Here is a 23,479-nt window from a genome sequence, read left to right as displayed (position 1 = left end):
GCATTGGGAGTTTATGATGACCAATGAGACACTGATTGATAGTCTGGTAGGGGATTTTTGGGTACTAAGGTGAGTTTTGGGACATCCTAATTCACTGAGGTTCCAAGCCTCTATGCACAGTTCTGTCTGCGACAGTTTGTTGTAGCTTTCTGACTGCGTGCAGCAATACAGCACATCATGTGTCCATCGCCTCACGTTGGCTTCGGCCCCCTCATCCAGCACATGGCTACCACTCGTTTAGCTATAAGCATGCCCATATCCACCAATCTGCGCTTTGCCCTAGGCAGCTTTTTGGAGTATCCCAGGAGGGCTACCATGGGGTCTGGGTCCAGCGGTATCTCTACTATTCTACTCAATTCTCTAAAAATCTCTTCCCAATATGCATGTATACCCGGGCATTGTCATGCCAAATGCATAAAATCTGCTATCGGCGTGGGACATCTCTCACACCTCGCTTTCTCCCGTAACCCGTATCGACATAAACGTTCTGGCGTGTAAAATACCCTATTGATGTATTTAAACTGTATAAGCCGGTGTTTACCATGTAGCGAGACTCTCCTTGTGTTCGTACAGTAGTATTTCCACATATCATCATCTATCGTTATTTGCAAATCCCTTTGCCACACCAGCCTCGCAGCAGTGTACCTGTTCTCCCTCTGGGACATTGCTATTTTGTATATATTAGTAACGACCTTGCGTGGAAATTCAGCATTAATCACATAAGTGAGTCGTCCAGGTCCTCTCCTAACTGTTACTGCAGGGCCCTACGTACCCTATAGAATTGGAAATGCTGCTGTGCAGTGCTCGCTTCCGCAGTCTCAGACACCTGCTCCCATGTTTTAGCCTTCCCATTTAGAAACAAGTCCCCTGCGGTCAGCATCTTCAGTTGGTGCAATGCGCCCTTATCACCCCCCTGTCTCAGCTGGGAGCCAACCAGAGAGCCCACTCCAATGGAATATGAGGGGAGTACAAAAGTGTTCCCCCTTGCTGCTGCAGCAAGAAGTGCCATGTATGATTGGTAGCAGTTATCAAATCTAGTATTCCTGTTCGGCGGTCAACCAATTAGAATATCGTCCCCGGGTCGTGAAGGGGGTCCGCAAAAAGATTGTCCATCCTGACAAATGGGATATCCGAGTCACCGTGAATCCAGGTGTGCACGTGAGCTCCCTGAGCAGCTCTGTAGTGTAATTCAAAGTCCAGAGCCTCCAGGCCTCCCATGCTGTATGGTACATAAAGACCTCCATTTTACTCTGGCCTTTTTGCCAGCCCATGCAAGTCTTATCATAGATTGCTTCAGTCTCTGAAAAAATCCCAGCGGGCGCACCATTGGGATATTCGTGAACAGAAACAACAGCCTAGGCAGCACCACCATCTTCATAATGGAGATGCGCCCCATCAGTGAGAGTGGGAGGCGGCACCAGGCCTCTACATTGTCCTCCAATTTACTAATGGCTACCCCGTAATTTTCTCGGAATACAATCTCAGATTCCGTATGTAGCAGGATCCCTAAGTACCTAACCGAGTCTGTAGTTCACTGTAGCGAAAACTCCATCTCGAATTCCGTCGTGGATGGAGTGAGAGGGAGAGCCAAGGACTTTGTCAAATTTTCTTTCAGGCCAGAGAGCACGCCAAAGTGCACCACCTCTCTAAGCACCGCAGATAGGTTGTTCTCGGGTTCGCGAATGTAAAGCAGCGTATCGTCTGCATAAGTGGAGACAACAATCTTGTATCTCGGGAAACCAATACCCTCGATGCCATGATATTCTCTGAGCGCGCATGCCAGCGGCTCCGCAACTAAGGCATATAACAAGGGGGAGAGCGGGCAGCCCTGTCTGGTCCCCCTGGAAATGGCAATGGAGTCTGTGACCAGATTGCCCAATCGAATCCTTGCCCTGGGGTTGGTGTACAAGGTACCAATCATTTGTAGGACACCTGCCCTAGACCCATTCTCTTCAGAACGTGCCGCATGAAGGGCCACTCCACAGAGTCGAAGGCCTTCTCCATGACTAGGAATACCATCACCGCCTTCGTATCCTGCCTTACATGCTGCATTGTTCTAAAAACGGTGCGAATATTATAAGTCACATTTCTGCTCGGAATGAACCCCGCCTGTTCCTGAGCCACCAGGTGCGGAGCCAGGAGTGCCAGACGATTAGCTAATACTTTCGCATATATCTTAGCGTCTACGTTTAAGAGGGAAGGCGGGTGGTATGAGCTGCACTCCTCCAGCGGTTTTCCAGGCTTGGGGATTGCCACAAAATTGCCTCCCTCATCGACTGTGGCATACTACCTGCTTCGCACATATCAAAAAGTGTGGCTAGATGTGGGAGCAGGAGATCTATGAAGGCTTTGTAAAAACCCACAGTGAGGCCATCAGCGCCTGTGGCGCTCCCAGTCTTCATACCCGTTATGGCCTCCACTATCTCGTCCTTCTCAATGGGGAGCATTAGGAATTCCCTTTGTGTTTGTGTAAGAGACGGAAGTTCAATATGCTCTAGGTAGACTAGGATCTATCCATCCATGTCCCCCGTTCTTGTAATACTGTTGAAACCATGCCGCAATATCTGCGTCCTTAGTTAATAGCTCTCCAACTGCCAAACGTCTTTGCACTTAGTACCCTTGCAAGTACTGATCCTGGCCTATCTCCCTCACCGTACGTGCGTGCCGACGCATACTTCCCCATGTGCTTAACCTCCCTGTCTGCCTCCTCGTGATATTCTCTTAACAGTTCCTTATCTCTTCCTCTACGTCTTTGTTATTGTCTGACACCCGGCGCTCCTCTAGTTGCCCCAGCCTCTGCTCCAAGTCTTAGCCTCTGTCTAATGGCTTTAAGGACCACCGAGTGCTTAGACATCGCTATACCCCTGATGTAAACCTTAAAAGCCTCCCAAAGTCTTTGGAAACTATCCTCTGTTCTTATATTTGTCTCAAAGTATGTGTCCATCGCCTCTGCAAGCTCCTCCTTGAAAAGCGGGTCAAGCAGTGAGTAGGGCGGAAAGCGCCATGTAAACGGTGGTATTGTTTTCTTAGGGGCAGTCAGGACCAGGAGCAGCGGCGAGTGGTCTGAGAGTGTACGTGGCAGGACTTGACAGGCCTGAATTTGTACCAACAATGACGTGGAGGCCAGCCAATAATCTATGTGGGTATGCAAATTGTGAAATGCAGAGTAGTGAGTCTAGCCCCCCTGTCCCAGGTTGCGTGTCCTCCATACGTCATTGAGGTCCATACTAACCATCACGCTGTTCAGTGCAAGTGTAGCCGCAGCAGGCCTCAGTGCAGGACCCACTGACCTATCCAAGTCCGGATCCCTTACAAAATTATAGTCCACACCCCATAAAACCTGTGCATTATGGACGCTACGGGTGGCCATGTACAGCGATATGTAAAGCTCTGGGCAGTCATAGTTGGGTCCGTACACATTTACTATCACCAATTCCATGCCCCGCCCCTTACATCTGAATATAACAAAACGTCCCTCAGAGTCTGCTCTCAGCAGTTCTAACGTGTACTCTGACTTGGGGTTCACCCACGTCAGCACACCTCTTGCGTGCGTAGTGAATCCTGCCGCAGATATATTATCAATGAGGCCTCTGCAGCAAAGCATCGCGCTTGTCAGTGGTAGATGGGTCTCCTGTAGCAGGGTCACATCAATATTGGGTCTGTGCAGGTAGTTCAGAACCCTACGCAACTTCCGGTGGTCATTAAGACCCATGACATTCCATGATAGTGCCATTATATTGTGCGCCCGACCAGGGTTATCAGCTGTCCCTGTCCCGCCATCTCCCCACAAACAAACCCTAACAACTAGGGCTGTGGTGCTCAGCACATGAGGTCACTCCGTGTATGGAGAATGCAACTGTGGAGTGGTGTGGCTCACTGGTTAGAGACGGCAGACCCGGAGGCAGAGGACGGCCCGGGACAAGGGTTCAATTCCCGACGCGGCCGGGTCGTGAACCAGGGTCAGCGGACTCGATAATTCTCGCCTCGGTGCCTACTCTAACCAGGGATTACACTCGGCAACTCTGGGCATTAGCTTGCCTCATCTCCACAACGGCCCCCCACAAACGCCGGGGATGCCTGGTTTCACCTTGGAGATACCCAGGAGGGAACATCTCACAGGGAAAGCCAGGACGGGTTCCCCAGCGGTCTATAGCGCCAGGACACCTCCGGGTAGCAGTGCGCTTTACAAGACACACACATTCACATTTACATTTACATAACTGTATCACACTGTGCTCGGTGCCCCACTCCTAGTCTCGTCGTGTCATGCCTTATGCATCACCCAGTTCCAAAATGTTCAGCTTATGCCTCCCAGCATCTAGCATTTATACGCCCCTCCATCCCAACAGTTTCGATGCACTGTCTGCTCTGGGCATTAGCAGTTCCATTTTCGTGCCCAACAACGCTATTCCACTGACAAGAGTAAGCTCCGTATGTCCGCACCGGTGTGTTCAGTCTCAGTAGCTGGCAGTCTCACAGTCTCTGCATCACCGGTGTCGTGGGATATCGAGCGTTTCTGTTCAAACGGCAGCTTTGACTGGGTCTTGTGGCCCCTTCCCATTTTGCCTGGTGGGTGGGAGAGTAGGGCCAAACGAGTAGCCCCAGGCTCAACTTCAACCGTTGAAAGGATATACCAGCTCGGCAGGAGTCGAGTGGTGCCAAAACACAGGCCCCACTGGTGTGCACCAGTCATGCAATTAGCACGTGCCAGTGAGGTCTGTTGAGGTCAGATCTTTCCCGGCCCGGTCGTTATGCTCCACTTCACTCAAACCCCGTGCTCTCTTCTCAGTCAACCAGTTCCGCCAGACCGCTTCCACACACCTCAGAAGTGTTCGCACTGTCACGCTGCCACACCCCGGAGGTGCTCCTTATCCCCACAGGCTCCCGCCCATAGTATGCATTGGCGGGGAACAGTTCCTCCACTCTTCCTCACACTCCCCCGGGCAGCCAGGTGTCTCCCCCTCACCTGACTCGGCGTGGGTCCAATAAAGCCAGGCCTGCGCGGTCCGCTCCAGGCACACTGCTCAGAGATCGTGTGCCAGTAGGCGACCTTGGGCAGGTAGTGGGGCTCCAGTCTTTGCCTCTCTGCTCCTTCTGCCACCACGATCAGAGCCTCTCCTGACCACTGCCACACCCGTCACCAGGGCCACGTATACCCGGTGCCCCCTACTCCGGGGCACCGCTATCGCCGAGTCGCCAGGCATTTCCGGGGGCGGTGCCTTTGAGTCCCCCTCGTCAAGATGTGCACCTCTCTCCCGTGAAGGCCGCCGCCACCTCAGGCCTGCCGCCACAAGGGGTGCTCCAAGTTCCACTCTTTATGCGCACAGGGGGAGGGCGGTCACCATATGGGCTTCTATTTCCCCAGCTCGCCCCACACCGGAGGATCGTCTGCTGAACTGAACGTTGCCCTCGAGGGATCTCGCAGACCGAGACCCTCGCTACGTGCTGTACTCCTCGCCTCAGCCCCTATTCCAAGGCTCGGTCGCGGTACCACATCCGGGGGGAAGACGTTAGGGGAGGGCGGGGGGATCATCACTCACCCCCCCGCCGCAGCTCATCTGTCCCACGCTTCTTCCCGCTTCCGCAGGGTTCTGCTGGCAGCAATCGGTCTCCAGAGGCAGCCCCGCGAGTACTGCGACGCAGCACCGCTCTGCCGCTCACCACAGTCCGTGGCTTGTCGGCCTGAAAGCCGCGCCCGCCTCATGTCGCGCTATCTCTGAGCCCGCTCCTCCAATGTGAACCGGGACTTCTCCCTTGGGCAGCGCTATCCCTCTGACAGTCAGGCAGTCTTCTTTTAGGGCAAATTGTAAACGGTAATGCAGGATAGTTGGAGGATCTTGTTACGACGAGACGGAGCTCAGGGCTCAAGCGGCCATCTTGGTCGCGAGCAAGCTCCACCCCCCCCTGATGAGGTGCATTGTTAGTGAGTGGTAGTGAGGGTCTTCATGGAGGAGGAAATGAGAGAGAGGGCACCAAAAATTACTGTTGCACTTAAGCGTAGTTCCTATATTCCCAATAGGCTCTGCGCATTGGAATAATATATCCTATAGTTTTGACGTAGGACTGAGGTCGACTAGGTCTCTATCGAATATGTTACACTGAATAGTGAGGGCCATCTAGCTCAGAGGTCACTAGAAACTTTCTCGAATTCACAAGAAGGGATTAGTTTCTGACAACCGCATAAACATGACAACTTTGTTTCCCAAGAATAAGAAATGTATCTCTAGAGTCGCGGAAACAATAGATAGGAATTTCACTCAGTCAATCGTGCATGCTTCGTTTCAACAGAGTTGCAAAGAAAGAGAGACAGGCGTTTTCAATAAAAGGGTTTATTGAACAGTCTTCTTTCTCATGCAAGTAAAGTGAACTGCTACAATCTTTATGCAGGCTGCAAAGTATAATGCGATTCAGAAAAGGGGGTGGTGATGGACAGAGTATCTGAATTAAGCAGAACACTCCTACCCAGTCAACAGATCAGGGCTTGATCCATCACCGTTTTTTAGCTCACTGCACCATCCCAGCTCAGAACCTGGCTACATGCAAATTAGTCTGTCCCTGGCCCAGTGCATCATGGGAACAGGGCAGACCAAACTACCAAGCCAATTATTTTACTGGAAAGGGTATACTCAGATGTGAGTCCCTTGCTCATTGCACCATCAGGATTCAAGCAAGCCGGGCCGACGACGGCTGAAATGCCAGAAACCAGTCCCCGTAAGCTTGTTTCCTTCCCAGTGTAAGAATTGGCTTGGTAGTTTGGTTTGCCCTGTTCCCATCATGCACTGGGACAGGAACAGACTAATTTACATATAGCCAGGTTCTGAACTGGGATGGTGCAGTGAGCTAAAAAACGGTGTTGGATCTAGCCCTGATCTCTTGACTGGGTGAGAGTATTCTGCTTAATTCAGAAACTCTGTCCATCACCACCCCTTGTTGTTAAATATGCAAAGTATAATGCGTACAGCGAGAATAGTATTATGAAGTACTGCTGTAAAAGCGTTGTATGGTTTCTAAGCCATATAAAAATACATACATAAATAACAATGACTAAAAGTACTCCATTGGTGCTTCTAAAATACGCCTACCCCAATGTACCTAACCTGAGTCTAGTACGCAGGAGGGAGTAAGTATTGTGTAGCATAGGTTTGGTTTTCTTTGCCAAGAATCTATCCAAGATTGCTCTTAGGTTCTAATCAGCTCCATACCTTAGTTTAGAATGAAGGAGGTCTGGTATCTCTGTCTCGGACTCGATTTCCCAACACCCCGCAAGGGGAGCTTGGAAACACTGGAGCTGGATACTCAGCGAGAGAAAGGACAGCTTCTCAATCAGTGGGTCAGCTGGAGGGTCGGCTTCCTTCGGCACTTGCTGTAGCGAGGTGCGTTGGGCAAGTAGATCGTCGAACTGCTCCGAACCATCATGTCTTGCTAGAGCAAGTGAAGGCATATTTATACCTTGAAGGTGCCTAGTTTGACAAAGTCGGGCATAATAAAGTCAGTAAAGAACCCCAAGGGAATAGTAGTTCTTTGTAAAGTACATGAGTTCTTAGACAAATCAATATTCAAGCAAGGGGAGGTCCCTGACTGCTTAAGCCGATTTTCCAAGAAATCGTTGTGACGTTTTGGTACGGATGGAAGTAGCCACGACTGTATTTGGACTGCATGGGGTATATCTAAATAAGGGTATGATTTCTATGCCTATATTAGGGCAATGTGAGTTGTACCTGTATAAGGGCATGAATCGAGAAATTTCGCTCAGATCCTAAAACGCCATACAACAGCACAGCTCTTTGAGGTGAGGGGTGATGTGAGGGTAGGGTGAACGGTTTAGGGTGAGTCTGGATGCTGAGTTCTCTTTGGTCTGTAGTCTTCTGGTCAGTTAAGAGTTGATGATCTTCTGAGGAATGCTGTATCAGTTAGCCAACATAGTCAAGAGTGGTCAGAAATAAAAGTTACATTGTGATGCTAGGTACACAAAAGGGACGACAAAGAGGAATGTAGCAGAATAAGACTGTAAGACCACTTTTATGAACTCAGTGAGTCTCTTAGTTAAGAACACTAGACGAGAAATAACCATTGAGATTACTAATTACAAACCCAATAATTCCCTTGAAGAAGACAATACCGAGACACCATCTATGGACTGGGAGCCTTGGAATTTGGAGGCCATGAATTGCTAATGTAAGAGGTAGTGCTTACAGGACAGTGAACAAGCAGTGACATGAAAAGAGATCTTCACCCAGAGTGCCCACAAGTCGACAACTTCCAGATACAGGAACAATAAGACTTGAGTGAAGACCTCATTAGAACCATGCAGGCAAGAAAGTTCAGTACCTGATATAAGGAGCCTCGAACAGTCTCTTACATCAGCCCAGGCTCTGAGACCAGAGGTCATGAGGGTACAATTTAAGCCTCAAACACTACATTATGACCACTCTAATGCACATTTACTCAGCCTACATGAAAGGATGTTTGTGCTGCAGTACTTTGAAAGATCCAGTTGGACCCAAAAAATGACATGTCCCACAGGATTAAGTGCGGAGTCCACTCCAGTGCTTAGTTTGAGCCGGTGTTTTCCAGTGCTCCCCACCGGCACTTATCAACATCAGGGCTTGTACCAGTGTGTCACATGGTGGCGCTGCTATAAAAAAAAATGACTATTGACTGACGCTCAAGCCATTCTTATATATTTGATGGCTTAGAGTAGGCTGAATTGTCCCAATTGTAGGAGTGTGATTAGTATTTGTGTTGGTACTGCCATTGGCATGGCTGGCACGGGCAATGTATAGGATGACCAACTGGCAATGGTGCAAATTCAAGGCGGTGAGTGTAAAAATTCAGGACAGAGGGTCGAAATTCAGAACAGAAGGTCAAAATTCAGGATAAAATTTCAGGACACTACGCAAGTTTTATAGACATCAGAGGAAGATGCGTGATAGTATAAAAGTAATAAATAGACAACCACTTAAGTACAAGTCAAAATTAGTTTTATATTAGGTTGAGACAATCTTTTTAGGTATGCGTGTATCTTTAAGCAACTGTGCAGGTCTTTTTTTGGTATTTCATATGATAATAATCTATTTATATGGTTACTGCACTGCGTTGTCCAGTCTGATATTTTGATTACAACTCATGGTCCTGAGCAGGCATGTTTGCTTTCACCCATCCAGCCATCCTTTCACTTACTCATCCATCCAGTCACTCATCTGTCCACCCATTCACCCTTTCACGCATCCATCCTTTCTTCCAGCTCTCCATTCTCCCTTTCCCTCATGTATGCATTCGTTCACTCACATTCTTTTTTTCACTCATCCATGCACCCATTCGCGAATATATTCTATCAATCATTCATCCATGCGTTCACTCATCCATACATACATACATCCATCCTCCCTTTCTCTCTCTATTCCCCTTTCACTTAGCCACCCATCCTTCCAACCATCCTTCACCCAAACCCCCACCCAGCTCTCCACCCATCCAGTTGCGGACAGAAAAGGCTCATCGCACAAGTAACTACTAACTACTTTCACTAATGTCTCTTACAGATATATTGTTACACAAGTAGTAACTTGTGCATCTGAAAGAGACACGTTAGTGATAGATTCCTTACCTTAGCACAGATACCCCAGTAATACCAACCTAGGTGGTGGGTCTTCGAAAAAACATTACACCAGAAGGTCACGGAGAACAGAACGGCCGAAGAAGCAGTCTCTCCGGACTTGACTGTCAAAGCAGTAATGCTTGGTAGACTTGTGCAGCGAGGCCCAGGTAGCTGCCTGACAAATGTCCTGCAAGGGAACGCCGCGTCCCAAGGCTGCAGTCGCCCTGGTGGAATGGGCACGCAGCCCCACAGGAGGGTCCTTCTTAGCCAACGAGTAACAGGCCTTGATGCAGAGAACAACCCACCAGGAGATGGTCAGTTTGTGCACGGCCCAACCTTTTTTGGCACCCACGTAACCAACAAAGAGCTGGTCATCCACCCGGTACTGTTGTGTGCGCTTCAGATAGAATGAGTGCAAACACAACAGTTGATGGACAGAATGCAGAACAATGTCATACATTCACCCCAGTACAGAGATCTGGGCCTAAATCCATCGTTTTTTTGCACTCCACCCCACCCCAGTTCAGACATGGCCATATGCAAATCAGCCTTGACCCTGTGCCTCATGGGAACAGTCCAGCCAGAACTGCCAAGCCATGTCTTTCCTGGACCGGAATCAAGCCTCCTAGGACCGGTTTCTGGCTATCTGCCGTCTTCAGCAAGGATAGTGTGGAGAGCATGGGACTCACGTCTGAGCATACCCATATCCACACCACTGGAGTCAAGCTATCCTGGCTGAAGATGGCTGATAGCCAGAAACCGGTCCTAGGATGCTTGATTCCGGTCCAGGGAAGACATGGCTTGGCAGTCCGGGCTGGACTGTTCCCATGAGGCGCAGGGTCAAGGCTGATTTGCATATGGCCATGTCAGAACTAGGGTGGTGAAGTGAGCAAAAAAACGATGGATTAAGGCCCAGATCTCTGTACGGGGGTGAAAGTATGACATTGTTCTGCATTCTGTCCATCAACTGTTGTTTTTGCATTCGTCACCCCGAGTGGGAAGGGTATGCTAAGGTAATGTCTTGATGTTCCAGTCATGTCCAGAGGAGCAGAGCCTCCTCACATAGGGTCCAGGACCCCACCCGCCCGGTTTGTTGCAATACCACATGGCGGTGGTGTTGTCCTTGAAAACCTGCACTACACTTCCCCGGACAGAGGGAAGGAATGCTTTCAGTGCAAGTCCGATCGCCCGAAGCTCCAAAAGGTTGATATAACGCCGGGACTCCGCCAGAGACCAGAGTTCTCTGATATCCGCCTCTCCCACGTGGCCTCTCCTTCCCAGGAGGGACGCATCCATCACCAATGTGTGCTCCGGTTGTGGAAGGGAGAGGGATCTGCTATTTACCCAATCGCGATTCGTGAGCTACCATTGCAATTGTTGTGCAGTGCCCGCCAAGATCTGGACATGATCCGACAGATTGCCCTGATGCTGCGCCCACTGGAACTTCAGGTCCCACTGCAGAGCTCGCATATGCCATCTGACATGTTACACTAGCAGGATGCAGGAGGCCATCGGGCCCAGGAGCTGGAGGGTCATCCTGACTGAAACCCGGTATAGAGGCTGAAAGATCGGAATCATAGCCTGAATATCCCAGACTTGCTGTTCGGGAGGATAAACCCGAAACTGCGTCGAATCCAGAACCGCTCCGATGAAGGGGAGCTCTGAGAGAGACTCAGGTGCGACTTCAGCTCGTTGAAGGAGAACCCCAGCAAATGCAGGAGACCGGCCATAGTCTGAAGGTGGGTGAAAACTGCTTGGGGCGAGCCCACCTTCAACAACCAGTCATCGAAATAGGGGAAGACTGACACCCCTGACCTGCGCAGGGGAACTGAGACCACCGGCATCACTTTCGTGAACAACTGAGGGGCGCTGGTAAGGCCGAAGGGGAGCACTGCAAACAGAAAATGCTCCTGGTCTACCGTGAACCGCAGGTAATGCCGGTGGGATGGCAAGACGGGGAAGTGAAAATATGTGTTCTGCAAGTCCAACGCTACCATCCAGTCTCCAGGGTCGAGCAGTCAAGACATGAGCCAGAGTCAACATGTTGAACTTCTCCTTCCAGAGGAAACGATTGACATTCCTGAAGTCCAAGGTGGGGCGCAAGCCCCCTTTGTCCTTCTTGTGGACCAGAAAGTAGTGGGAATAACAACCACGTCCTACTTCTTGCGCAGGCACGTGCTTGATGGCCTACTTGCCAAGAGGTCCATGACTTCCTGCTGGAGAAGCGCGAAGTGATCCAACATGTGGTGGAAATGAGGTGGCATGGCTGGGGGGGTAGACTCGAAGGGGAGGGAGTAATCCCCCCCCGGGTCGAGTTGCAGTGCCCACTTGTCACAAGTGACAGAACGCCAATGGGGAGGTGATGTTGAATTCTGCCGCCCACCGGCGTGGGGTGCGAACCAAAGCTCAGACTAGGAAGGCTTCAAGGTGGATGTTGCGGGCGGAGGTGGACTGACCCTCAGGCCAGCCCCCGGAGCCGCTATGGCTGCCTCCACGCACACGGCAGCGCCGAGTTTGGTTCTGCGCAGGCTTTTGACTGAACGAGCGGGCAGGGGCGCCCCTTCCATGGCCACAAAAGTAGTGAAAAGTAGACGTGGTCGGGCACGTGGTGGAAAGACTCAAGGACTTAGCCGTAGCCAGAGAGTCCTTAAAACGCTTCAGCGCACTGTACGGTATCCCACACTGAGTGGGAACGGCCCAAAAGACATGCTGTGTACACCGACACAGCCCCAAGCTGGCCGAGGAGAACATCCGCTTGCCGAACTGCTCCAGCCTCTTATCCGGCGAAGCCGTGAGAAAGGCACTCTGGGACATCGAAGCTTGAATGACCGGACTCTCTGGTGTAGGATGAGTGGTCAAAAAGCAGGGTCACCCGGCGCGAGGCGATGACGCCTGGCGACGTTCTTATCCACGGGGCCCATGCAGCCAGCCGCGACCAAGTGCCCAGCAAGACGTCAGTGAGGGCGTCATTAAATGCCAGCAGTGGTTCCGACGAAGTGGACGCCAACTGGAGCACCTCAGTGAGGAGATTAGTCTTTAGGGCCACCATAGGTAGATCAAGGTTAAGGACCTCATCTGCCCGAGGGAGCACCAAAGTGTACGAGGCACCCTACTCCATGGTGGGCGGGAGAGAGGCAAACCCCGGGACAGAGGAGACATCAAGGCCACCGGCCTCCTCCAAGTCGTCCGCCCAATCCTGCTCAGAGTCACACTGACAAGCAAGAGGGTCCTCGGACCCCTCCCAGTCGTCCTCTACCTCCACCGTATGTGGCGCAGGCAGCAGGCAGGGCCTGGGGAAGGAACAAACGGTGCCGGATGGGGCCGAAACAGCGCCGTGTCCCAATTCGGATCCCAGGTGGGGACAAAACTGTCCGGGAACCGGGGCAGTAGCGGAACCAATGGCATCCACTGTGTCGCCAGAGGCGGAGCCCAGGGTGGAGCTGGGGCCGGAACTGGCGGCGTGGGACCTTGTGGCGCCGTGGCCGGAGTATTTGGCCAAAAACACACGATGGTCCCTGAAAATAAGTGCTAGGAGGAGGAGGCAGGGAAAACACTAATCAAGAACGAGAAGACCCACCCTAGGACTAAATCTATTAAAAGGCAAACACTCTAATCTTTGAAAAACATCATTATAGTCCCACACAGAGAGTATTTATTTGAAAAACATATATCTATTTATTATTTTCTGAAATTTTCATTTGTAGATCCAACAACAATAAAGACATCAATATATATACAAAATATATTTACATTTCAAAACATATGTGACGCATACCCTCTCACAACTTCATAGCAACCACCAATCACACCCATCCAAGCCATCATCAGTCATACCAATCAACATTATATACAGGGAACATGAACAATTTACAAAAATATACACCATTGGAAACAGACATACAAAAGTAAAACAAAACAGAGGCGCCGACGCGCGTTTCGGAACAGGACCGATATTCACCAATCCTTCGTCAGGGCGCAGACAGCTACATATAGTCTCTTCTGTAACTTCTCAGAACATCAGAAGTATATCCGTAAGTTCAAGATAGATACAGTAAATTGTATGGATTATACGTAGAAAGCTAAACTCAGGTCTGCAGCTTCACATCACAGTATTCGGTCAATAGTCAATATCCCTATCATCAGACAGGGAATTGCGTAGATGGTACACAAGCAAAGCAGGATGCTTCACAAAGGAATGAGAACGACTCGAAATTGGAGGAAAGTAAGTCAGGGTATATTCAAACAGATGTGTCACCTCGCGATGGGTCGGATCAGACTCAACCCTCTCTAACGATATCCCCAGATAGAGACACCTCACGATCGTGAGGAGCACATACCCCGAACAGGCTCCTTGGCACAAACACACTTCTTTTCCGAAAATATAGATAAGGGCCTGAATCCTTAAACAGTCCTGTGGGCGCCAACGGATAGCGCGTCTCTTGTAAGCAGTGTCGTGGCGAGAGTCCAACGGTAAAGTCGGAGCCAGCGGCGCAGGATCCTGCGTTGCGGGGCCGGAGCGGTCTACAGTGCCGGAGCTGCCAGCGGTGCCAACGGCCCAACAGGATCCTGACACGGGACTGCGGGGCCCAAAGGCGCGCTGGCCAGAGCCCAAGGCCTAAACAGGCGGTCCATGGCAACAAGAAACCCTTGCACCTGTGCAGGAGTTGCCGACGGACCCGGGTAAGGCGGGTAGAACGCAGGACTCCCAAGCTCCGAAGGAGCCGCATCGGCAGAACCCCTGTCCCCCTCGTACGCATCCGGGAACTGACGGGGGGACATCGGAGAGAGACAACACTTCTTCGACTTCTTTTCGTGCCATCTCTTACCAGAATCCGAGGGCGAAGACTTGGAGCCCGAGAAGAGATGATGGAGGCCTGCGAGCGATTTCTCTAGAATGGCCCCTGGACCGGGAACGGCACTGGGACGAGTGCCGAACTTCAAGCAGCTTCTGACACTGCTCCCTCAAGGAAGTCGGGCCATGGCCCGACAGTTCAAACAGGACCGGGAGTCGTAGTTGCGCTCCAGGCAGTAGAGACAGACTTCGTGGGGGTCCGCCACCGACATATTGCGCTGACAGGCCCCGCAGGACTTAAAACCAGGCATCCCTACGTGCACCAGAGAAGACTCACAAGAGACAAAAATCCCAAAAAAGGTAGTCAAAAAGTGACTAAGGTATGTGCTCTAACCAGATCTGCGCTTACTGGGGCTGAAAAAGAAAGAACTGACGTCAGCGCGCATGAGTGGCGTCTAAGTTGTCTCTGTGACATCATCTTAACGCTTACGACGCCAGCGACTTATGCCGAGCCGCACGACGGCACCTACTGACGTGCAGAAGTACTGCTAGCGAAAACTTTCCGGATCCAGTCCGACGTCTGGGGATATTCTAAGGTAAGGAATCTACCACTAACGTGTCTTTCAGATAAGAACTTTACCCTAGCTGTAATTCCTAAAGCAAGTGATGCGGTGGTGTGGCGTGGAGGAGGGTTCACTATGCCCCTACAGATAGGCAATCTGAAAACTTGGAAGTCATGGGTCATGCATGATGGATGCAGTGTCAGGACGTGAGGTGACTGGGACATGGTGTTGTTTCCAGGGCTTTAAGTGGGATTAAAAACCTGGGGTCTCTCCAAGGGGCGTGTCTGATGAAATTAAGGGAGCCTCAACTAAAAATGTGCGCTGAGCATAATGTGCCGCCCAACTGGTATTTTGCGGTTTCTTTCATTGCATCCAGTACCATTGGACCTACAACAGGCCTTCGTTATTGGCTTTGAAAAATGGATGTTAGTTGCATAAAACAAATAAAAAAGCAGCAACTATGGCTTCGTTTCATATAATAATAAAAATGCTTCATCTCTGAAATGATGAGACTCTGTAAGAACTATAACCTCTTCTTTTAAACTCTGTATATTTGTTTTGAACATTTCTTCCATCTAACCCTAACAGAATGCCCTGTCCTAGACTGTGGCAGGAAGAGGCCTCCATATGCTGTACCACAACTAACTGGCCCATTGTCATTCTGTATGTGGCAATCAGCCGCATATAGGCGGGGTGGGCGGCTCTTGTGCTCCGAGGATGATTGACAGGGGACCTTGTCAGGGAGCTGAGGCCTCTCACAGGGGCACAGCACAGCTCCCTGCAAGGCCCAAAATGCCAGACAAAAGGCGTCCCTAAAAGGGATCCTCACGGACAACGGCAGTGAGGTCCAAATTACTGACGGTCAGTAAAATTTACGGACTGTTGGTCACCCTAGAACGTGTAGTGCAAACTGCAGTGGCCTCCAGGCGAGACCCCGGGGCTTTTTTCTACAAATTAAGCACTGACATTACACACTACCAATACCCCAGAGAGAGAGACCAGCCACACCATATTACACATCTGCGTGGGTTTGATTGGTAGATTACAAAGTATGCTCCCCAGCGACAGAGCTCTAGAATGGGGTAAACCTCCATTGTCAAAACCACTGCAGGCCCCCAGGAAGGCCTCGGTCGAGAAAGCTGCAAACTGCAGGTCTAGGTGTGTCGCAGGAGGCGCCAAGAGGCCAAGTAAAGGATGAACAGTGCATTACACAATGAACACGTAATAAACCAGACGGGACAGGCTTGCTCGAAACACTAACTTTTAGTATGTCACCATCTTGCAGACATGGCTTCCATAGACGGCCAGTAAACATGTGACCGCCTTTAACACTTTACATCTGCCAGAAAATAAACACTATAAGTTATCTTATTAGACATGAGGAGCAGGGATCTAATTCTACGTTCTACTATAATCAAGCAGGTTAAACCTCAGACTAATGAATTCTTCACACCCAGATGAACGAGTTTGCTCTCAGTGAGGCGTGCTTGTTCAGAGCTGCCCTCAAGGGTTTTTAATATCGCAGCTATTAACCCCCACTGGGTACCAAGCGCCGCAAATAACCGGAACTTCGCGCATCTCGCCTCAATGTGATCCTTTCTTAAGAGAATTACATATTACAAGAAGGAAGCGCTGGGGGTTTCACTTCTGCCTGTGGGGGCGCCGTGGGAGGTAGGAAGAACCGGCCCAGCCAGAACAGCATTCCTGCAGCCAGCACCACAGCAAGCAAGATTGCAGCGAGGCTGACAAGAAACATGTTTTCAACACAGCAGGCATTCTCACGAGTTACTGACAACACGGACAGCGAGATAATTCACCCGCGGCGTCAGGGAAAATAACATATAGTAAACAAGCATTTGCAATGCAACAGGTCTCATATTTGCGAGAATTTAAGCTATTGGCATTGTAAATGACAATGCATTTTATTTATATGTGTTGCTAATTAATACATAAATAAATGGCATTGTCATTTACAATGCCAATAACTCAAACTCTTGTAAATAAGATACCTATTTCTTTACAAAGAAGCGGCCGCCATTGTCCTGGGCTGCTTGGAAAGTGAAAGCGCTCAAGGTGCGACGAATGCTGCAGGAAATCATGTTGTGCCTGCAGTAGGAGAAACTCATTTCAAAACCAGCATTAGATTATGCTGTGCAGCGTGAAGCATGAGCGTGCACCAGGATCCGTGCGCGAAAGCCAGCCGTGTGGGATACCAGCATTAAAATGTGCTCTTTAGCGTGAAACACGAGCGTGCACCAGGATCCGTGTATGAAAACCAGTATCAAAATGTGTGCAGTTCAGTGCGATTAGCAAGCGTGCATCAGGATAAGTGCATGAAAAATACTCTTGTAGAAAACCTGCATCAGAGTGTACTGTGCAGCGTGCGACATGACCATGCACCAGAATTTGTGTATGACATGTGAAAAAGCAGCATTAGATAGTGATTTGCAGCGTGTGACACAAGCGTGCACTAGGATTTGTGTAGGAAAACCTGCCCTGCCATGTGCAAAACCAGCATTAAAGTGCGCTGTGTAGTGTGCAACATTAGTGTGCACCAGAATCCCTGTACGAAAACCTGCCTCATAGGAAGCCAATACCAGAATGTGTGCCGTGTTGCCACCAGTGTGCACCAGGTTCCCTGTATGAACATAGGCAGTAAGGGAACTAGTGCCAGAATGTGTGCTGTGCAGCCTGAGACATGAGCGTGCACCAGTAACTGCGTACGAAACCCAGCCATGTGAGAAATGAACATCAGAATGGGTGCCACCAGCGTGCACCAGGAGCCATGAATGACAAGCAATGGAATAGATGTAGCATTTGAGCAAGTATAAGCTATTAGCATTGTAAATGACAATGCCTTTTATTTATCTGTGTTACGAATTAACACACAAATAAAATTTACAATGCCAATAGCTCAAACGCTTGTAAATGCGAGACCTATTCAATGAAGCGGCCGCCATTGTCCCGGGGTTGCTCGGAAAATGATAGCATGAATGGTGCACTAAATGTTGCAGGAAAGCATGTCATGCCTATACTAGGAAAAACTCATTAAAGAAAATAGTGCTTACAGACTAAAAAAGACGTACTGTGTAGCAAGCGAAGTAAAAGGGTCAGTCCTCATGGAAAGTTACAAATGAAGACAAGGCAGTACTAAGGAGGGACTAACAAGCCTATCATCGAATCAGAAGCCAGCATTTACAAAGGACAAATATGAGCAGAGAGTAGGCGGGGCTTCTATTCCATACTCTAATACAACAGGACGCAGAGCAGCGCATTTGCTGCACAGACTCGACCTAAAAATATGCATGAAAATACAGTAAGATATGAATACAGCATATGAAAGGGCCTTTGTGGTTACTTACGGCATATTTTGAAGCCAAAGTCCACAGGTATCCACGTGGACGGATACCCAGAGGGATCAAAACTTTAATCCATCGTCAAATCCCCTGTCCTTATAGGTAGCACATCCCCACAGGTGTGCGAGGAGCAGAATCCACAGCGCAGTGGTGCTGGAGCAAGTTATAGAGTGGGGTTTCTGCACTCAATGTTACATCACAGACGTCATAGGAACTGAAAAATCCAAGCTTTACCCAAATAACAAGTGTGAGCCAATGAGTCACGGCCATTTAGCAGGAGAGTGGTAAAAGTGTGATATGTAGCCAGTACTATCACAAATATTATACTAAAGCGTGGCAGCGCACTATAATTTACAAACACTAAATTTGTACAGACATTCAATTTTACTGATACAAAAAATATATTGCGTACATCACCAGGTAAAGGGTTTGATTTGTCGGAGTCTATTAAAATCTTTCCATTACACTTCTGAATTACAAATTCAATGACCTATTTCTTTGAATGCAAAGCATATATGTAAAGATAAAAACAAAAATTCAAAGGCATCTTTTGCTCATTCACATTCTGAACTCCTTCATGGTTATCTGGGGAGTGCTGCAACCGCTACTTACAGTGGCTAAGACAAAAGGATGGGGCACTCCTGTAAAATGTGAGGAGGGGACACCGTCTCCCAGGACATGGGTCTTGGGCTCAGTGGGGTCCCGCTGAAAAGTTGGGAAAGAAGAGTGACTTTCCCGAGCATTTACCTATTTCTTAGACCATGCCATTGCACTTATTCTGCAATGTAGGTAATGGTATGGCTCTGGGAGGTGAGGGGGCCCCCTCTAACACAAGGAACCCTGGTAACCTCTACACTGAAGGTACTGCAGGGGGCTCCGCTACGCCCCTGCCTACTTCCAGCACCTATGGGACAGCAAGCAGATTAATGAACTGAATGGGCCCATAATACTTCTTCAAAGGGCCTTCGGACTAAACGAAAAATTGACGAAATTTGGGGATCATTTATGTCTTAATATTAGCATCTCTTTCTTACCGACTCTCTTTGTTTTCTTTAAACTCTTTTTTCTTTCTATATGACCTTTTTACTGTTTATGACTTATGAAATGCTTAATGTTTTTTTTGACACTACTGAAATTTGTATAGAGTGATTTTGCTTATTATGATTTTTCTCTTTGTGTTCATTTGATGCAAATAAAAAATATTTTTTAAAAAAAATGAATGGGCCCATAATAATTTCATTATATTTTATTTTATTCATCTTTCTCAAACTATTGCTGATGGATTATTTTTATATTGTCAGGCCTAAAATTTTTAACCAATATTTTAATGATTGTGTGTATTTGTATATCTTTGATGGTCTAATTGATCGAAATAAAGATTGAAACTCGAACTTGATTAATGAACTCTGAGAAACAGTGGCGTAACATAACACCCTCTGGCGAGTGGGGGATCCCTTCAGGGGCCCACAAACCCTTCAGAGGACCCCCATTCAGGTCAATTTCAATGAATATCTGTGCGATATGGGAGACTCAGGAGACCCTCATTACATTCTGCACGGAGAGCATCATTTTGTGTTACTCCAGAGGAGAAAAAGGTGCATTTGCCATGACTCTCCCATCACAGCTAGTTCACACCTGCGCCTAAACTGCACAACACATGATCTTTCACCTTGTGTTCCATCTATTCTTCAAAAGGTACCGAAAATCTTGCTTCAGTAAATGGGATTGCCACTGAATGAAACAACGGTCTGATCTCCAAGTATTTAACTGTGCAAATCCTGTCCATAGTGGGATTGCACATTCTCCAATTACAGCCTTTTACTGCCCTTCAAAGCATACCCCGCTGACGTTCTCCTTGGTTTCACCAATTATGCTGACAGCCTGTCTTTAAGAATCTACACATTGCGTGGCCACTCGCAGTTCAAAATGGCCACTTGAGATGGGGAACTCACTTGCCCATAAACTTAGGTATGTGTGTAAGTTTACGGATTTACATTTGCTACAAAGCAAAGGAGCTCAGGTACCAGAACCCGTAGACCTCACCCATGAAATCTGGGTAAGCTTTGGGTGACCAAATACTCTCATTGGGGGACATGAAGATCTTGCTGATGGCACACCCTCGCTGTCGCAGTGGAGGTGAGATTCAATAATTGGATCTGAAGACAAAACAGCCCAAGCAGGAAGAAAAGGAGCAACAGCTTAGAAACAACCCATGAAAACAGAGACTGGTTGGGACGTCCCGCGAAGGGCAGAGCTTATACAGAGACACAGGCCAATGAGGAGGCGGACCTGTGCAGCAGGAGCATATGGTTTCTGTAGCTTTGGGTCTCTTAAAAATAGCACCAACACAGTAACAAACTGGATTGCGAGCACAGGCCAGTGGAACCTTATGTGGAAGAAGGTACTTAGCAGAAAATTGTCTTTCCACAGAAGCACATGGTGAGAAGTAAAGGATGTGGGGTTACGGCCAGAGCTGGCAACTTCGAGTCTTGGTGTCGGATCAACATCCTATGATTCTAGGCAGATCACTTAATCTCCACGCACTTACAAAAAAGAAGGTGTCTGTGTATTGTAACTGGTGCTTTAGTGCACACAACTGCACTGAAGAACAAGTTACTTACCTTCGGTAATGATGAATTTGTAAGAGACAGTTAGTTATAGATTCCTTACCATAGAATTACCCCCAGGTGTCGTACTGGATCCGGAGAATTTTTCTTCAGCAATACCCCTGCGCTTCAGTAGGTGATGTCGGTCGACTCCGCATCAGTCATCGGCGTCGTGGTCGAAGGGATTGCGTCGTAGTGCCTACTTAGACACCACCTCTGTGCGCTGTCAGTTCTGAATAGACTTTCCACGCCAGAAGTGCAGAGCCATGAAAGACACCGATGACTGGTGTGCCACACTAGGGCCCTGCAAGGGAGTCCCTGTCCCTAGTAGTCAGTTCGCAGAGCGGGGAGGATGGGTGGGGCAGTAAGGAATCTATAACTAATATATGTCTCTTACAGATACATCGTTACCGAAGATGAGTAACTTGTTCATCTGAAAGAGACTATTTGTTACAGATTCCTTACTTTAGAATAGATACCACATTAATGCCAACCCTGGAGGAGGGTTTGCGAACCAAGTTCACACCAGAAAGTCCTAGAGGACAGAACGGGAAAAGAAGCCATCCCTCCGGATTAGACAATCCAGGCAGTAATGTCTGATGAACGTGTGCATAGAAGCCCACGTGGCCGCCTGGCAGATGTCAATGAGTGGAACTCCACGCAACAAAGCAGTAGTTGCTGCTGTAGCTCTAGTGGAATGAGCTCACAGTCCCATTGGAGGCTCCTTTTTAGCCAAAGCGTAACAAATATTGAAGCAAAGGATGACTTATCAAGAGATGGTATGCTTTTGCACACCCCGACCTTTCTTGGCACCCACATAGCCAACGAAGAGTTGATCATCCCCCCAGAAAGCTTTCATGCGGTCAAGGTAGAAAGATAGCGCACGTTTCGGGTCCAGACGGTGATGTAAATATATAATTTACCGTCGAAATTTCTATGCAGGTAAGTACTTAGTCAATAATAACTCAATCAGAAAGAAAGAACCAGAGTCCGTGGTGTTAGAGTTCTTAGGGGTTTTATTCCTTAGAAAGGAATGGTCAGGACCAGGATATCATGTTCTTCCCACCACAGGGGTGGAAGAAGGGATAGAGCGCGCTACATTTTATTGACAGTACATAGCTTATATACTTAATTCATGTCATAGAAAACAGTACAGTACAGTAGGCGTAGCAGCCGAGAGAAGACAAGATAACAGTAGCCACGTGTTACTAGTACGTAATCAGAAGGCGTGGACTAGGCGTGGACTGGAAACGTCACAGATAGGTGTCACAAAAAGGGGTGGCACTAAGCAGAGATGTTGCAATGTCAGCAGAAATCGGAAGCTTGGATGCGCGCGCAGCTGCATGACGTGTGATGGACGTGAAACTGGAGGGTGCAGGGGGCTTGACATTTGCACTGACGGAAAGAGACAGAAGTCTGGCATGTCAGATCAACTTGTGCTTCTATCATATCTGATATCTGGTGTTTAGGAACTGAGCTATCTGGGCGGAAAGGTCTCTGGGGCAGAAGCTATTCTATACTGACTGTGAGTGCACGTATAAGCGCCTGAGTGTCTGCATGAGAATATGTGGGGGCATGGGCCTTCCATGGGAGCATGGCAACAGAAGCTATGAATCACTTGCACGGAGACAGGTCGGCCCTTTGGCCCTGCAGCTGAGGGGGGTGTTTACTGAAGCTAGCAGGCAGGAATGTATTTTCGAGGAGCGGAACAGATAACTCGAAGGTTATAGTCAATCTTGGCAGGCAGCAGGCTGAGCTGAGCGCTCTGGGCCGCGCTAGAAGTAAGGCAGAGTTCACAGGTACGGGGGCAGCCTGGGCAGCCTGGCTTGAGGCTCCCAGAGTCAGGAGGGAGAAAAAGGCTCGATGGCAAATATTCTGGGCCTACTTTGCCAGAGCTGGAAAACATGTAGAGTACACTACAAAAAGACGTTGGCATAGTATACTTAGGAACGGGCTATCCAACCCATTCAGGGTGGGTCTGAAAGAGGACAAGTTGACGTTGGACGCAAATGTATTTGCGTCTTCATAGCTGGTACAGGAGGGAAGTTACATGCACTTTAACTCGTACATGGAGACGGTGGGGTACACGCTAGGGAACACAACTTGACCAGAATTTATATTTCCTCATTCCCTCCTTGTTCCCTACGGACCCTTCATGATATATCAATCATCATAAATTGATCAGTTTGTTCTTGTAACATAATTTGTTCGTCTCTCTTCCGTTGTCTATTTGAGAGAAAACTGGAGTGTTCAATGCACGATGTGGCACACAGTCCACATATCGCTGGCCCACACTGTAGGCACAGGCAGCAGCTGAATACTAGGACAAGGCCAAAACCTAGGAAGGATAGGATCTTCCATCCCCAAGCGGTTAACGTTGTCCAGAACCAACCGGACCAAGTCCAGGTGCCTGGATTCTGATGTATCTGATTTGCAATTTTATGCAAACGTGTAATAGCTTGATATACAGATGGCGCGTTTTGTGGAATGAAAACACAGCAACTTGACCCGATGACCTTACAGGCTCCACCTCTATCTGCCAAGATGACGTCAATAACAAGACGATT

The sequence above is a fragment of the Lissotriton vulgaris genome, chromosome 2_2 (genome assembly GCF_964263255.1).
Source record: "Lissotriton vulgaris chromosome 2_2, aLisVul1.2, whole genome shotgun sequence".
Taxonomy (NCBI): Eukaryota; Metazoa; Chordata; class Amphibia; order Caudata; family Salamandridae; genus Lissotriton; species Lissotriton vulgaris.
The sequence above is the reverse complement of the archived record's forward strand: the minus strand, read 5'-3'. Positions refer to the sequence as shown.